Here is a 14,227-nt window from a genome sequence, read left to right as displayed (position 1 = left end):
CAAATGAAAGATCAAGAAAGTAATGAACATGAAGAAGCAGCTCTACATTTGTGTAGAGCTCTCAGAGCAAATAAGGTGCCTGCCTTTCTACTTGGAGTACAGCTTAAAGCTACCTTATGTTCAACGTATATAACTGCCCACAGAAACCCAATATGGTTTTATACTTCCAAGTCTTGTTTATCACACATTCATCAGTGTGGCATCATGAGTCTCAAAAAGAAGTGTTATGACAGATTTATTGCTTTTGGCCCTGAAAATCACATTTAACCATATATTCAATTTGCAGCATGTACATTTATAGACATGCTACTACAGAGGAATTAGTTACTTGTGAGCTTTAGATCATTCTTGCAAATACAAAATGGCCAAGATCTGGCTATGCAATGAATCTTAGGCAGCCTCAGATCCATTTCTCATCAGCTTCTCATATGATGTAAAATTCTCTAACCAAGATAAAAGTATGTAGTAAGCATTATATACAACATTTTGAATCTTATCTGCTAATTCCTTCCAGTGGTTAAGTAATTCAAATACACAACAAACGTAGACACACACATATTCACACCTGCTTCAAGTATTTCAGTGCAGTATCCTATCCAAGTTCATCAATTGTCATGCACAGTTTCACCATCATGTTTTGAGTCTCCTGTCTGAATAAACTATTAATATTAAATAAATTAAACCCAAGACTGGGTTAAGGTAAGAGAAATTATGATGAGAACTTGAAGAAAATAAATACCTACAAGTGTAATGGGGGGGGGGGAAATAGAGGAAATAATAGAAAAAAATTGAAATTATAATCAGTTTTTTTGATTCTGTATCTTGGACCTGAATCTTGAATCTTTTTCTCTTAATTTCCAAAAGTTTTAAATTCAATGGGACATTTCATGAAAGACTGAGATACAGAGACATCCTCAATATTCTTTCAATGTATTCAAAAATAAGGCAGAAAAGATGGGTAACACATTCTTTCCAAGTTATACGGGAGAAAAGGCAACCAAGGATTCACTGGGGAAATATACTTAGTTCATCTCATTTATTCTTGAGTAAAGGATTTCAGATTTAGTGTGAAGTTAGCTATTAACTGGCAGGTTTTGTCTGATAGAAGTGCGAGTAATTTCTGTCAGGTGAAACAGGTAACCCCAACAGGTAATTTATGGCATGTTGGGTACAAAAGAGTTTTCTATCTAACTCAATAACTTTATTCTAACACTTCTTTGTCAAATTGACTATAAATGCTAATTAAATTTTTTTTAACCAGCCATGCCATCTTCTAGCTTCCTAATACATAAAGTGAAATATTTTAATATATTTATTCTGTTTCCCTTAGTAGAGTCCTAATTTACTTTTTTGAGAAAATATGCCTAACTATATGATTAAATTGAAAACAAATAAAATTTTTGTTTCTTTTTGGAAACAGAATCTCACTTTGTGGTTCCCAGGCTGGAGTGCAGTGGCATGAACTCAGCTCACTACAACCTCCACTTTCCAGGTTCAAGTGATTCTCACACCTCAGCCTCCTGAGTAGCTGGGACTACAAGTGTGCACCACCATGCCCGGATAACTTTTGCATCTTTAGTAAAGATGGGGTTTCACCTTGTTGAACATATTGGTGTTGAACTCCTGACCTCAAGTGATCCACCGGCCTTGGCCTCCCAAAGTGCTGGGATTATAGGCATGAGCCGCCGGGCGCAGCTACAAATGAAATTCTTAATGCTTGAGGATGGTCCTCTTATTTGGAAGGCTCAGAAAGCAAAAGACTTTAAAATAGAAATGTATTCTCCTCAAACACAGGAGCAAAAAAAGAACATTCAGTTCAGTTGGCAAGAGACACATTTTTAGAGGTGAAGGCAGTGTGAACATGGCCTAGGGAAGGAGAATAGGTCAAAGACATAGAGCGACAAACATGTTGCTGGAAAACATTTAGTTGGAAAATATTCCAGCTAAACCATGACTCTGTTTTTCACTAAGGTTAGAAAAATTAACTTTGATCCAGGAGATTGACCCTAATTCAAATAGAAGCATAGAAAAGATGGAGCATAGGGATAATGGAATTGACCTCATTTAATATTGCCCATATTCTTTAAATAACTATACCCACTGAGAGCAAAGTCTTAAGTGAAGTATGAGTAGAATGCACTGAGTTAATTACTCCCATGCCCCAAATCAAGAATTATGCTAAAATGGCAACTTCATGTATAGCTGGATGATAGTGGAAGAACTGAGTCTGTCTTGTGGGAATTCTCTTCTGTAGAGAGACTGATACTTTGAAAGCAGAGGTGTCTGGAAATCAATCTGTTAAAAATCAAATTATAGGTCCTCAATTCTTCAGAAGAATTATGGGAGGATGGCTAAATACATGAACTCTGCAGCCACACTGCTTGCTTTCAAATGTTGGCTCCATCCCTTAATAGACCTCTGTGACCCTTAGCAGGACAATTACACGCCCTCTGCCTTTCCACACCATGGCATTATTATCTAAGGTACTTACAGCAGCACCTGGTACATAATAACTGAATATTATTTATTTTTCTCTTCCACTTTAGAATTACAGGGCCAAAGTTCATGCCTGTTTGGAAACATCCAATCTGATTATGGCAATTAGAATGGGGCTGTTCGGAAACATCCAAACTGATCATGGCAATTAGAATGGGGCTACAGTATTTCGAAAGAGCAGTAAGAAGTGAAGAATGTTGACCTGCAGAGGCCCTCAAGCACTTTCTGTTGGTTCTACCCACTTACTGGGAAGAGTGATGGTCTGATCCTTTTTACTGTGACTCAATCATTAGAACTTTACTGCATCATAAGCAAGGTGGCAATATGTGAAGATGACTAGGGGATAGAATAGTGCTGCTGAGACTCCCAATGTCCTGTTACTCTCCAGGTTCTGGGAGCAGGACAATAAATAAAATATTCATGAGATGGGAAGAGCCTTGCCCCAATCCTTACTAAATTATTGATGTCCCAAAAGTAAAGTTGTTGTGGAATGCCTACAGTTTTCAAGATGAGTATACCAACAGGTATAGTGAATCTGAGATACTGGTATTGCCTTTAAAATTTTTTTCATTAACACATTCTACTTGTATATATTTATGTTCTAAGGCACAGTAGGCTGAGAATGGTTAACAGTAAGGTATTGAATATTATAAAATAGCTAGAAGAGAGGTTCTTGAATGTTCTTGCCACAAAGAAATGATAGATGCATGGAGGGATGGTCACACTAAATACCCTGACTTGATCACTATACAACATATGTATGTAGTGAAGCATCAAACTGTACACCATCAATATGTACAATTTTAATGAGTCAACTGATACTGCCTTTTAAGTAAGATGAACACAAATGCTGGTGCATCTTGGTCAGTCCCAGCTTACACAATCTGGATGCCTTACCTCGTTAAACATTAATTCAAATAAAAATGGCTGGATATGGATGGTAAATTACATTTTTATGTCCTGGCATCCTCAACAGTGAAATCAACAGGTAACTCACTACATTTATAATGGAGTTGTATATAATATCAAAACTTGCTTCCTGGATAAACAGGCTTCATTTGACATTAGTTGGAAGAGAACTGCTATGGCTGTCCCTTAAGAAAACTAAACTCCTAAAACCCCTCTCAAGGTGACGCTAAAAGAAAATAGAGAAGAGAAATTATCTCCAGGTCAGAACTTGGTTGACAAGAACTTCCTCCCAATTAACGTGTTCAATTGCTAAGGAAATCGGTCAAAGTAACGCATATGATATTCCCTATTGTCATCATACATATTTTTGACATTCCCAATTGATGGGCCTTGCAGCATCTGATGGTGGACACACACTGCAAGAACTGGGAATTCTTCAGAATTCAGTGGGAACAGGAGTTCAATAGCTAGAGTTGCCCTGGAACTTCCTCCCTTTTTATCTTTTTCAGCTATTATACTTTGGATTTATGGTTAGTACTTAAAAGGTATTATTTATCTCCCAAGCTAAAATTAGTAATTTCTATTAAAAACTATGAGTAAATAAAGGTAAGGAGAGAACAGTTACTGCCGGTAAGAAGAGGAAGTGGGAGAGAGAGGAATGAGAAGAACAGATTTTAAGTTCTCATGAATCCCAGCTTTGCCTTACTTTAATGTGAATTCTACCCTTACAGTGCAACTCTACGTCTACCCTTTTCTTAGCATAGCATATTGGGAGACTTCTCTTAAAAATAAAGAGAGTTGATTAGATCTGATTTTATATGCTATTTCTGTTGAAAAATTCCCTGATTCAATAGGATTGCCTGAGATTAAAGTGAGGTTGTACATGGAAACAATACACTAATAGATGCTTCTCTGGGGTAGAATTTCATTTACACTAATGAAATAAGTGTAAAAAATTGTATTTATAGTTTAACCCCAATCTTGTTTGTATATCTGTATATAAACGTCTATGAGGATTTTTCTTTTAAAATTTTGGTTTGGAATTATCTCATCTTCAGAACAAAAAAAGGGGGGGGCGGGGGGGGGGGGGGGGGGGAATTTGATTGCTATCTTCTTTTTCCACAGCTAAAATTTTATTTCTGTGAAGGTAAAGACCAGCTTGTTCATCATTATATCACCAGCATTCAGCATGTTGTAAAATGAAAGAAAGAAAGAAAGAAAGAAAGAAAGAAAGAAAGAAAGAAAGAAAGAGAAAGAAAGGAACGAGTATGAAACATGTAATTATATTTTATGTATTTTTCTTTAAAAAGCAAATTTAAACACCATTTGACAATAATTTCTAATCTAAAATCTGCTGCTTTTGAAAATATTTTCTCCTCTACAAAAGGTATTTAAAGATAATAAATCAATAGACAAAGAGTTGTCATTTTTTATTACAAAAGAAAGTACAAAAAAATGACAAAGCAGTGTTCCTCAGGTGAGCAGCAGCATGAGATCCACATGTGTCCCCACTTCACTTCATGGTGCAGAGGCATTGGTGGTCATATCGTTCCCTGGTTCTGGAAAGCTGAGCAAGAGAAGGGAGAGCAGTGGTGGGATCACAGGCTGACCTTCTATATGAGCTCCCTTTGAATTTTATTTTTGGTCTCCTTGTAAGTTTCTCTTGTTTAAATGCCTGAACATATGGAGCTGTGGTTCTCAACTTGGAATGATTTAACTCCGCCCTACTCTACACTCCAGGAAACATATGTATAATGTCTGGGAACATTTTTAATGGTCATAAATGGTATGTGGGGTCTTACCAGCATCTAGTGAGTAGAGGTCAAGCATACTGTTGACCACCTTACAATGGACAGGAAAGCCCTCTGCAACAAAGAATTATTTATCCCAAAATGTGGAGAAGCTTTGATATAGAGTGTTCTGATGTGATCAAACACCTATGAATTAGCGAGGTTGCTACATAAATGATTAAAACTGAAACAAATGCAGGAAGCTCTGCTGTAGGCAGAGATTGACTCACTGGTAGTTCTGTGCATTGTGGCCACAGAGAGGTCTGGAGACTCCTGTAGCAAATAAACTGAAAAAAGCCATGAGGTCCCAGAAATAACTGCATTAATTGTTAGGGATCTGTTATCGATCTGGCAATAAAGGACCCTCCTAAATAAGTATTTTTCAAACTGCAGATTGTGTTCCATTACCTACAACCCACTAAACATAGGAATTTGATGAATCGCTGGTCACATAAAAAAATGACATAGAAGAAGTGAGAAAGAGAATAGAAAATATTAAAATGTATGTCATTATTATGAAAATTATTTTATTAGACTTTAAAAGATGTATGTGCATAATTGCTTACAATGAAAAATGTATTTCCTAATATTTATTGCAGCTAAAATGTTAAAACAAAAACACGCCCCATGATTTACCAGTTTCCTCAGAAGCATTCCCAGTTTATGAATCAACATTTGTCCTCATTCAAGGACCTATCTTTATAGCCTACAAGTAAAAATAAAATTGGGTGCCATCTGCAAATATGTGTGATAATATATAGTTATCAAACAACTAAAATGACTAAAAAATGGAAGATATCTACCCCAATGATAGTAATACATATTTTTGATGATACTTAACATTTGCCTATTTCAGTTTTTCTGTACTGTACAAAAGCTCTATTGTTAATTTACGTTACTTTTCTAATCAGTACATATAGACATACATAAATCTTATTATTATGGAAAGCTATATCTGATTGGGAACAGAAGTTTTAGTGTATTCGAGAGGGAATGATATGATAAGGAAGCAAGTGTTTAAAAGTGAAGGGAATAGCGTATGAAGAAGAAACCAGAACACTTTTGGTCTTGCTTTTAAATAAACTCTGTACGTTTATGGGCTAAATCCAGTAAAAGTTCACGTTTACGAAGAAGACAACTCCAAGAGAAAACTTCTGAAATTATTTTTAAGATAGGAATATTTCCTCTTAATGTATGTAGGTCTCCAAAAATATTACCTGGGGAATTGATGTTCACTTAATGTTATGAAGTATTAATTATTAAAAATTAGCAAACTCACCATTAATAATCACCTCATTTAAATAACTAAAAACATAAATACATACAGAGCTGCTAAAATGAAAACAAAAAACAAAGCCCCACAATGCCTTGTCGCTATTTTTGCCAGCCACAGCAAACTACGATAGATTACTCTGGAGCTCAGTAGCTTTAAATGAATTTCCAGGAATTCAAATACTTATGGTAAATAGCCGATCATAAGAATGCGGTAATATATAAATCACAAATTATTTATGTGTTATTACATGAGATAAATTGTTCGCAAATATTTACAAACTATTTACCAGGCATACTAACCTTTTGAAATGATTTATCATGTAACAGAATACATAACATTATGATGAATAACAAATAAATCCTTTGTAAAATATTTACAATGTATCAGTTGCACTAATATTAATTGGTATACTCATTATTCCAAGTAATTGGTAAGTGATTTACAAGTTAGCTGTCAGTGAGGCAGATGAGGCTTTACGGCTGGATACAAATACATTCTAAGAGAGCATTAGGTGATCCACTTTTTAGATCTTCTCCCTTAGTTTTTCTGTTGAAAACTGAATGCAACTATTATATATTTGGGCAACAGAAGAATCACTATTTGTGGGAATTAGTCAGCTGGCTACAATCTGGTAAATAGATCAAGATTAAGAAGTTGTAAGATTTCCAGTAAAGGTAGAGAGCGGCCCCAAGTCACAGTAACTTAAAACAACACACGTTAATTTCCAGCTTCTGCTATAGGGTCAGTGCAGCTTGGTGGGGTTCCGCTTCCTTTGGGAGGCAATTCTCCATGCTTCACTCACATTTATGCACAATGTGTGAGCAGAAGCATGATATGACTTTACTCTGGACTATCTTCGCAGAAATGTTTGTATAATGAGTTGCCTTGGAAAATAGAGATAGTGTCTCCCTCTGAAGTAAAGAATAGGCTAGTTTACTATCTAGTAAAATAATTTCTCCTTTCTGGGACAAAGTCATTTAGGTTTGTTTAATCCATTATGGAAGCACTGAGTTCTCTAATTCAGAGTTCCCACACTTGTCTTCCTCAACCTGAGCTCCTTCATCTCACTCCCATGGGACTTGGGGAGCTAGGAAGGTAAACTGTCATGAAACATAACACTCATTCTGCTTACCTGTCCAATGAGTCATAATATTTTACACATTATTATTAAGTAAGTAATAAAGGGGGCATCATTAGCTTGCAAATGGGATAAATCCCTGCCCCTTCACAGTTCTTGGTAGTTCCATGTTGTTTTACTCTAGAAACCAGGCTGGTAGAGTAGCCCCTCTCCGGGACATTATCAGATAAGTAATGACTAATGAAATTACTGTCAAATTTCTTGCCTGGAAAGAGAAACATTGCTTCTTTTCACATTTTATTGCCTGAAGCGGGGTTTCTCCACCTTGGCACTGTTGACATTTGGGGCTAGATAATTATTGGTTACAAAGGGTTGTCCTGTACACTGCAGAATGTTTAAGCAGCATCCTTGTCCTCCCTACCCACTAAGAGCAAGTAACAACAGTTCCTTCTAGTTATGACAACCAACATGTCATATTGACAAATACTGACAGATATTGACAAATGTCCCTTTGCTGGCAAGATTGCCCTTGCTTGAGAGCCACTGGCCAAAAGCGAGTCCCACGGTCAGAGGTAATTTCTACTGAATAAAGATACATAATCTTCCCCTTGGGAAGGGCATTGCCTGGAGAGGCACCAATTATGGAGAGGCACCAAACTGGTTGACCACAGGGGAACATTGATGTCAATTGTGTAAGTTAGTAGATGATGATTGGAACTATTTAGCATTGGCTAACTCAACAAATATGTAAAAGCTTTACTCAGTGGAAAAAATATTCCTTGTCTTGACAGTCTTCACCTCATTGTGGATACTCCTTATTTTCTCACTGGTGAAATACAATTGCAAAGATTCTGCACCGTTCTTATGTTTCTTATTCTGAATTAAAGAGAACAGAAATTAACTGACACATATTCTGGTTCATCTTGACTTCCACTATGGGCATATACATTCTTCAGTGAGGACGATTAAACAAAATATGATGTTTCAAAGAAATGGAACAATTTGAGGAAGTAAATCCATCGTCCTAATATGAAAGATGAAAATACAGAGTTTAAATATAAGACTTAGGGAGAAAAGTTTCTGAAAATTGAATGTAGATATATATAGTGCACCAGCTGATTTACCATGAAGGTAAATGGAGATACATTTATCAAAAAGCTAAATGGACTGTAAGCTTCAGGATTCCATATTTTTATGGTTGTCTTCTAAGGAGTATTGTAAGCGTGTGCCCACATGTTCCCTGATTTCTATAAAATTTGCAAAAGTAATTCAGATTATTATATTGCTGACTACCCCTTCCTTACCCTTCTTCTTCTTCTATTGGTATTGGAGTGGCCATTGGCAGTTGGATGTGTAGGATTCAATGGATGGAAATTAGGGCATACATGGTAAGTTTTGGGGTGAAATGAACATCTCTATATTAAATGACTTCGAATATTTTTTTACTTATGAATGGTGTCAGCAAGTCAAAGTAAATAAGCAATACCTGTGATTATTTTTTACTAATAGACACGAAAAATATTTAATGTCATCACAGAGTTATAATAGCGATCTCATAATATCAATTGTTTTCTATGGCGGTAAAATCACAGGAATTATGTTTTGTTACTTAATGTAATAACAAATACACACATATATTAATATATTATAAGTGTATTATTTCAATATTTGCATTTCTATAAAATTCATTTATTTTATTATTTTATGCATGTATTATTCTGAGATGATCACAGGCTTCAGAGTGCCAAAGAGGTTCACGACACCAAAAAGATTAGGTTTCCTTAGGCAAAGAGGAAATTTTGTAGTGAATGTACATAGTTTAGGTTTAGAGGAATATATTTATATGTTTTACAGTCAATTCTGTGCATAATTGTTATGCCTTCCTGCCCCAAAGTAGAAACGGCTTTTAGGAAGAATCCTATCACCCACTTTGCTGACTCTCTCACACTTGAAGGTGTAGAGCCAGCAGTCAAATCACAAAATGACATGGCTTATGACACCAGGCATTAAAATATGTGGATGGTGGAGAAGAAGAAGTAACTTCTGAAATGTACAGAGCCAGATGCTAATCTCTGCAAAATTCTTCTAATCATCAGATTTATAAAACCATATGTAGAGGATTCAGGTCTCATCAGGCCTAATTAAAACAGAAATTTGCTTCTGTCAGAATATAATTTTAAATGTGACACATTTTATTTATTTTGTAGGAGAATTGATGAAAATAAAAGTGACATTAATTATTACAGTTGTAAAACCCAATTCTATAAGAGTAACACAGGCCGGGCATGGTGCCTTACCCCTGTAATCCCAGAACTTTGGGAGGCCAAGGCGGGTGGATTACCTGAGCTCAGGAGTTTGAGACCAGCCTAGGTAACACGGTGAAACCCCGTCTCTACTAAAATACAAAAAATTAGCCGGGTTTGGTGGTGGGCGCCTTTAGTCCCAGCTACTTGGGAGGCTGAGGCAGGAGAATCGCTTGAACCCGGGAGGCGGAAGTAGCAGTGAGCCAAGATCGTGCCACTGCACACCAGCCTGGTGATAGAGCGAGACTCGTCTCCAAAAAAATAAATAAAAATAAATAAATAAATAGTAACACAAAGAGTATATCTGAGTGTAAAGATGCACGTATTTGTACCTAAGTGGTAATAGATTACACTTCTCATGTATCTTGACCCAATCAATGCTGTGGTTCCACCTGTGCGGCAAAAGAACCTAAAGAAACAAATGTTCCTGTAATAAATCTCTAGACGCATTCATCAATAAGTCAATAGAGTCAATGGAGAGAGTGTAAGAGTAATCTGATTACATGGTTATGTAGCTCAGTAGAAGTGCTGATTTAAAATGCATTTCCATTTTTCCTATGTATGTGTTAGTTTTAGACTAATTTTAATTATCTTCAAAGTTATTAATTACACCAAAATTCATATGCAATGAAAAAGAAGAATCTTAATGGGAGCTGAATACGTGAAGTGGAAGAAAGAAAACTGACGGACATTATGATACAGGAAAACAGTGGCATATTTTGCATTCACTGAAAATAATTGTGTAGTTGTATATGAACAGATAGTATAAAAATATGCTGTAATCTGGGGAAAAAAACACATGTTCATGAATGTATGTAAATACGTGGAACATTCATGATATACAAAACACATGTGCACAAATGTATGTAAATACGTGGATCATCTCATACATGATATACAGTTATGAAGTAGTAGTGTTATCTCTAAGAACACGAAACGGGTACCTGGGAGAAAAGGGAGAGAGAGAGATTTTTTTTTTCACATATACCGTTGTGTATCTTTTCAATTTTACAACATTCCAAAAGAATTAGCTACTTAAGAAATACATGTATAAGTAACTTTTTATTAACATATAATTTTTAAAGAGAGGGTCAAAACACAAAATGCATCTATATGGTAATTATGAGGCAATCCATACAAAAATAATCATAAAGGGATTAGCACAACCATATCAGAAAAACCATATTACCAAACCAATATTAATGGGCAAGATAGTAATCCAGGTTAAAGAAATAAGATTAAAAGGATTATATCATTTACATTAAAATTTTACTCTAGAGTGAAAATATTTTGTCATAAGCATTTATCTAATTAGATATAACATCCAAATGCAAGAAGCCATTACCCAAACCCCAATTTTAGTAGAAAATTTTGATTTAGCTTTGTTAGACTTGAAAAATTAACAAGAAACAAACTGAATATGAAAAACCAGAGTTGGAATATTATGATTAAAATAATGTTGTTTTAAAAGTTCCATATTAAATACTGTACCCTACAGAGAATATATACTGTTTTTAAATGTCTGAGAATGTTTTTAAACAGTGAGGTTAATAAAAATACCTTGTGGAGATCATATTATCAACCTTCCACTAGATGATTCCAAAAATTAATTAAAAAAACACTAAAATAATCAAGCTAGTTGGAAACCAAAAGCACTATCCTTAATAACTTTGGGTCAAAGAGAAATCAAAACTGCAATTATAGGCTTTATAGAAAAAATGAAAATGACAAAAGTATGTATCAGAGCATTCGGGATGCAACTAAAGGTAAAATGAGATGAAAAATAGTAGCAACAAATACTTTCATTATGAAACAAGAAAGAATAATAACAAATGAAGTCAGCATTCAATTAAGTAAGTAAGAAGAAAGGACAATATGATCTGTATTTCTAAAGACTATAACTAAAAATATGGGGAAAAAAGATTTAAAATAAAAGGAATAATATAAATAAATCAGTGAATTGGGAACTATAATAATTTAAGATTTGATGAGGAAATTCTGGCACCAGTTATTTAAAAAGATTAGTATAATAAATAGCCTTCTCAGTAGGCTATTCAGAAATTACTGATTCAAAGGATGAATAATTAGAAATGTTATATAACCACAGAGAATTGCAACTTGAGATGACAGGTGAAAATTGGATTTTTTTTAAGATGGGAAAAGCTTGAGTGTTTCTAAACTTGAGGGTAAGAGGCGAGTTGATAGAAACGTGTTGAAGAAAGACAAGAGGGAAATCAATAGGGCAAGGTCTCCAAGAGCACAAGAGCGCAGATTGAGAAACACGCTATGAAAGGAGCAATAGCTTTTCTATTATTACAAGGAGAAAACAAGTGGGTGGGTGCAGACTCAGGTAAACTGGTAGGGGATGTGGTGGAAAGTTCAGGGAGTTCAGAGTATAATAGAGCTGCTCTTGTCTTTTGAAGTAGGCTACAGGGCAGCTGCTATAGTAAGAGGAGAAATCTGAGTTTTGAAAATAGAGATGGACGTTATAAATAGCCATTGTAAAGAGTATAGATGGAGAGCTCTCTAGGGAAACAGCATCTAATTGCTGAGTAGTAACAAGAGAAGCAGGAGACAGCATCCCCGTGTGCTGGAGCCAGACTCCCCATTGAGCCACTGCCTTTGCCAGGTTGCCACTGGTTAGGCTTCCCTGAGGACCAGAAGTTCTGCAAAGGCAGAGAGCAAGTCAGACTTGCTGAGTTTCTCCAATGCCTGCTGTGTGGAGAATTCTGTCTAATCCCCACCCAGCCTGACTGGAACACATTCCCAGTCAGATTTGATTTGGTGCAACTGACTAGGGGCCTTTAGAATGGCATTACTTGGCAGGAGACTATTAGGGTGAAGTGAAGGCATGTAACTTATAAAATACCTAGGAATTTACCTGACAATAGATGCGCAAACCTTGTATGAAAACTAGTCCACACATATCTTCCAAGACAAGAAACTTGAATAAAAGCAGAAGCATTGAAAGTTACCAAGTGAGAAATAATACTGTACTGATGCTGATTTTCTCTGAAATGTTATGAATTTAATATTGTTATATTTATAATCTCAATGATAGTTTTATGTTTTTGAAAACCAGATGAGGAATCAAACATGTGTAAGATTAGGAATAAGAAATTGAAAAAGAAGGAGGTGGAGCCAAGATGGTCGAATAGGAACAGCTCCGGTCTACAGCTCCCAGCGTGAGCGACACAGAAGACGGGTGTTTTCTACATTTCCATCTGAGCTTTGAAGAGAGTAGTGGTTCTACCAGCACGCAGCTGGAGATCTGAGAACGGGCAGACTGCCTCCTAAAGTGGGACGCAGACCCCCGAGCAGCCTAACTGGGAGGCACCCCACAGTAGGGACAGACTGACACCTCACTCGGCCGGGTACTCCTCTGAGACAAAACTTCCAGAGGAACTATCAGACAGCTGAATTTGCAGTTCACGAAAATCTGCTTTTCTGCAGCCACCGCTGCTGACACCCAGCCAAACAGGTTCTGGAGTGGACTTCTAGTAAACTCCAACAGACCTGCAGCTGAGGGTCCTGTCTGTTAGAAGGAAAACTAACAAACAGAAAGGACACCCACACCAAAAACCCATCTGTACATCACCATCATCAAAGACCAAAAGTAGAAAAAACTACAAAGATGGGGAGAAAACAGAGCAGAAAAACTGGAAACTCTATAAAGCAGAGCGCCTCTCCTCCTCCAAAGGAACGCAGTTCCTCACCAGCAACGGAACAAAGCTGGACAGAGAATGACTTTGACGAGTTGAGAGAAGAAGGCTTCAGACGATCAAACTACTCTGAGCTACAGGAGGAAATTCGAACCAATGGCAAAGAAGTTAAAAACTTTGAAAAAAAATTAGATGAATGTTTAACTAAAATAACCAATGCAGAGAAGTGCTTAAAGGAGCTGATGGAGCTGAAAGCCAAGTTTCAAGAACTACGTGAAGACTGCAGAAGCCTCAGTAGCCGATGCGATCAACTGGAAGAAAGGGTATCAGTGATGGAAGATGAAATGAATGAAATGAAGCGAGAAGGGAAGTTTAGAGAAAAAAGAATAAAAAGAAACGAACAAAGCCTCCAAGAAATATGGGACTACGTGAAAAGACCAAATCTACGTGTGATTGATGTACCTGAAAGTGACAGGGAGAATGGAACCAAGTTGGAAAACACTCTGCAAGGTATTACCCAGGATAACTTCCCCAAACTAGCAAGGCAGGCCAACATTCAGATTCAGGAAATACAGAGAACGCCACAAAGATACTCCTTGAGAAGAGCAACTCCAAGACACATAATTGTCAGATTCACCAAAGTTGAAATGAAGGAAAAAATGTTAAGGGCAGCCAGAGAGAAAGGTCGGGTTACCCACAAAGTGAAGCCCATC

The sequence above is a fragment of the Hylobates moloch genome, unplaced genomic scaffold (genome assembly GCF_009828535.3).
Source record: "Hylobates moloch isolate HMO894 unplaced genomic scaffold, HMol_V3 SCAFFOLD_15, whole genome shotgun sequence".
In the NCBI taxonomy this organism is placed as follows: Eukaryota; Metazoa; Chordata; class Mammalia; order Primates; family Hylobatidae; genus Hylobates; species Hylobates moloch.
Note: the sequence above shows the minus strand (reverse complement) of the source record.